At 35.3% G+C, this 5,000-nt stretch overlaps 1 protein-coding gene across 1 annotated transcript in view; it reads left to right on the top strand.

Annotated features, from left to right (window-relative positions):
* Window positions 1-5,000, top strand: part of LOC106868231 (dopamine receptor D2) — a 1,508,130-nt gene that overhangs the window by 500,832 nt on the left and 1,002,298 nt on the right. The gene's annotated exons all lie outside the window — the stretch shown is intronic.

The raw sequence follows: 5,000 nt of genomic DNA, 5'->3' as shown, positions 1-5,000 counted from the left end.
AGCATCTTAATGAATTCTTTATACTGAAATATATATTGAAGAAGATAAATATGTTCTTTTGAATTTATACGTTTTTGCGTCGTAACTCCTTTATTATTATATATATATACATATAAGATAAATGACTTGTATATTTTTACGGTAGACATTCGAATTATTTGCTGGTTTCATGTCGATGGCCATCACTAATTACTTAACAATATTTTATGGTATTATGTTATATTTTCTATCAATCAAAATAAGTGGTTTTAATATTATTGTTTTCATCTGTACACCCCCTGATTCCCTTCATGCGATTTTATTTACCTTCCTCTCACCCTCTCTATTATTTTCACTCCCGATATTGACGTCTTTCTGCATATCTATCTATCTATCTATCTAACTGTGTCTGTCTATGTGTCTATCCGTCTGTCCGTCCGTCTTGTGTGTGTTTGTGAGTCTCTCTCTCTGTGTGTGTGTGTGTGTGTGTGTGTGTGTGTGTCTGTCTGTGTGTATATGTATATATATTTATATATATAGAAGGTGCGTAAGGTATTTGAGGATAAAGCTCTTTGGGGTCATTGCTGCATTTATTTTAAAACACTGTATAATTTTTGTTTCAGAATATAATAATGGCAGACCCTCAGCTTACTCAAGAAATGAACAAATGTTATTGTAGTTATAAAGGCTGAGCATAGCTATTTCGAAATATCTCAATTTTTAAAATTTGCCAGATCTTTCATCTACAAAGTTTTTATGGAATTAGAGACTGTAGATAGAAACGTAGCAGAAGTATCAAGGCATAAAAAACACATCCTAAACGCTCTGAAATCATCGGGACAAATGAATTTATCCAGCAAATTCAACAGACCATTGGTTACGATCCCAGAAATTCCATGAGGTTAATTGCAAAAGATCTCCATATATCAGAAGAAACAGTCAGAAATGTTGTCCACTAAGACATCAGAAATAAGTTTTATGTGATAAGGAAAGGTCAATTTGTCATAAAAAGGAAAAGAAATTTACTACATCAGATCAAAAAGGATCTTAAACAAACTGAAAAATCCAGCTGAAGATTTGATTGATTTGGTTTTTCTTAGACGAGGAATACTTCGATCAAGATCAAAAAGTCAATAAGAAAATGAGACAGATGGTAATGTGCAGACACTTCTGAAGATCCAATTTTTATACATACAAATGTTTCTGCAACTGCCATGGTTTTAGAGGCTGAAAGCTGCCATAGTCAGCAAGACCACTTGCTTAGATCATGTAGATGATTTAGATCTCCTATAGAAGCAGTTGTTGAAGCTGAAGGTGGCTTGTTTGAATAACATTATAGAAAATAAGGTTTATGTTGATCCTCATAGCACTTTTTGAAAAATTAAATTATGATCTGTTAATATACATCTCTTTGTTTTTATAAATGTAAAAGTGTCCTCAAATATCATGCGCACCCTGCATATATATTATATGTTTGTGTATGTATAAATGTGCGTGTTAGTGTACATACATATACACATACATATATATATGTATATCTATATACATATATATAGACATATATATATATATATATATATATATATATATATATATATATACAAACACACACATACACACACACAGGCACACACACACACACATATATATATGTATGCATGTATGTATATATATATATATATATATATATATATATATATATATAAATATATATATATAAATATATATATATATATAAATATATATATATATATAAATATATATATATATATATATATATATATATATATATATTGAGTGTGTGTATGTGTGTGCGTGTGTGTGTGTGTGTGTGTTTGTGTGTGTGTGTGTATGTGTGTGTGTGTGTGTGTGTGTGTGTGTGTGTGTGTGTGTGTGTGTGTGTGTGTGTGTGTGTGTGTGTGTGTGTGTGTTGGCTGCGTCTCATGTTTTCGAGCTTGCAATCCAGTTCATTTTCCTGGGTGTTTGAACCGCAGATGGCTCCGCAATCCAAGTTTTCCATGAAATATACGGAGACATTGTGCACAAGGGATAGAAGGGGTTGGTTTGGGAAGGAGAAGGAGCTGCTTTCTCTCCCGTCTCTTGAGTTCAGGTCTTGGGACTCGGGTTTTCTCGAAGTCTGCTGAACCCGTTTTGATGGTGTGTCTCCAGAGTGGTCTGTTTGCCGAGATATCCTCCCAGTGTGCGTCATCGATGTTGGTGATTTTGAAGGTTGATTTGAGTTGGTTCTTGTACCGCCTCAACGGGGCTTCACGAGGACGTTTTCCTTCAGACATTTCACCGTAGAGACAGGTCTTGGGAACGCGGTGTTCATTCATCCGACGGACGTGACCTGACCATCGGAGACGATGCTCAATGATCAAGGCTGCGATGCTCAGGAGACCTGATCTTTCAAGCACAGAGTTATTGGTGATGTGATCTTCCCAGTTGATGTTCAGGATAGAACGAAATTTGGATTGATGGAATCACTCTAGTTTCTTCATGTCCTCACAGTAAACAATCCAGTTTTCACACCCGTACAGCAGATTTGATACGACAACAGCCCGATAGAACATGAACTTCGTTTTGAATGTCAGATCCTTGTATATATATATATACACACACACTTATATATATATATATATATATATATATATATATATATATATACATATGTATATTTAAGTAAGTATATGAAAAATATAAATGGGCTGATGAAAATAATATGCAGTTCAATGATGATAAGTTTCAAGCACTCCGCTATCGGCCCACAAACAGACTACAATCGGAATACATAGGAACAGGGAACATTGCAATCCCATAGTTAGAATCGTTGCGTAACCTGGGAATCCACATGAGTAGCGTTGCAACATACCATGTGCATATTGCCAGAATGGTAACATTGTGCCGGCCAGTAGCTCGATGAAATCTTAGATCATCCAGAACCAGACATAAGGTTACTTTTCTATTCCTATGGAGGATATCCTTCCTCAATCATCTGGATTATTTCTCTCAACTGTGATGGCTGCAGAACGTCAAATTGGTGGCAGAACTTGAGGCAATACAGTGCCTCTACACAAAGAAGATGGACTCGATGAAGCAGATGAGCTACTGGGTGATGCTACAAGAATTGAAGCACTTCTGCCTGGAAAGAAGGTGAGAAAGTTAGGCAGATCACGTGATTTCGACCTTGTTTATTCGTGTCAGTGATGGACACTCGATCACTAGAGACAGCGGTGATACAACCCAAGTCAACGATATATGATACTGATAGTACCAAAACAGGCGCCGGTGTCTCGATTAGTCAGTTAGCTTCAAAAAGATAATATATTAGCGACACAGGCATCATTAATACAGCGAATATTAATCCTCTCGCAAAATTTTCTTCCAAAAGAACATCCACGTTTAAATGGGTATAAATATTACCTCATGCGCAATATCATCCATGGTCCAAATATATTCACTTCATATTCGTATATTTACTAAAATATTATCTTTTAGACATTACCAGAACGTTATATATTAAGAATTAACTTCCATATAGCATATCCGCGAAGTACATAGTGCCATGCGCTTTACAGAAGTGTAACAATGAGTTTGTAATATATCTGAAATTTCATATTTATTCAAACTGAAAGTTCACATGTAACGCTTTATTCCTAATTTAGAAGGTTTTATAGATTCTACACCTCACATCAATAGGTGACCTCATGTAGTATATGCGAACATCAGAACATTCTAGAATAATATCATATAGTGTAGTAATGTATTAAAGAATAAATTGCATTCAGAATTCAGTGCACTAAAACGTGTAAATCCTTTGTCAACAACTCTTTCTCTCTATCTATCAATTTATCTCTCTCTCCACCCCACATACACACACACTCTCTCTATCTATCTATTTATCTCTCTCCCCACCCCATATACACACACACTCTCTCTCTATCGATCTATTTATCTCTCTCTCCACCCCACGTACACGCACACTCTCTCTCTATCTATCTATTTATCTCTCTCCCCACCCCACATACACACACTCTCTCTCTACTATACTCTTCTGTCTCTCTCTGTCTCTCTCTCTCTGTCCATATATATATGCACATATCAGCTGAGATTTCACTGATACGTTTGTGAATTCCAGGGGGCATTATGTTTTGATGAATTACATATATGTACATCCGTATATTTTAGTTTCCGCCATAAAGTCACAACATCTTGGAAAGTTTATATGTAGTTTTATTGGTTCATGCAAATCGATAGCGTCAACGATTGAAGAAAAAAATGGCTAAACAGTGATTTAAACGGTAGCAGTACAAAGGATCAAAAGAATGCGAAAAAAGTTGCTAACACGAAAATAAAGATAGGGAAAAGGGGTAATACATACACGCACGCGCACGCACACACGCACACACACACACACACACAGACGCGCGCGCACACGCACACACACACACACACACACACACACACATATATATAGTTGTTGAAGCAGAACATCATAATTTAATATTATTAAACATTGGAAATCTATAAATTTTCAACGATGGTGAAACTTGCAACAAAATTTTCAACGCTTGGGATTAATGTGCCTCTAAAAATTGCGAAATCTGCTATCAGCAATGGAACCTTAGATCATTCTCCGGGAATATACATTTATTTTTATAATGAATTACCATCGTCAATTTTTATACAGTTTATATGAAACGAAAACTCATAATATTTTCTCCCTCTTTCTCATTGATTGCATCTCAAGCTTCTACATATTCTAAACACACAAATTACTCTATATATGTATGTATGTATGTATGTATGTATAGGTGTGTGTGTATTATTAATTATAATTGGTGGTACACGAAGTATTAGCGTTACTACAAATAAGAGTCGAAAAATACTCAAATAAGTTGCAATTTCAATGAAAATTCAACAGGCGGGCAAAAATCGAGGAACGGGTAAAAACGTTAACCTACCATTGCGGTTGAAAAACCGAAATGAAAATCGTAGATATACTTATAACACGTGATTTT

Source organism: Octopus bimaculoides, chromosome 5 (genome assembly GCF_046866305.1).
Source record: "Octopus bimaculoides isolate indiv1 chromosome 5, ASM4686630v1, whole genome shotgun sequence".
NCBI lineage: Eukaryota > Metazoa > Mollusca > Cephalopoda > Octopoda > Octopodidae > Octopus > Octopus bimaculoides.
Note: the sequence above shows the minus strand (reverse complement) of the source record. Positions and strands in the feature narration are given on the sequence as shown.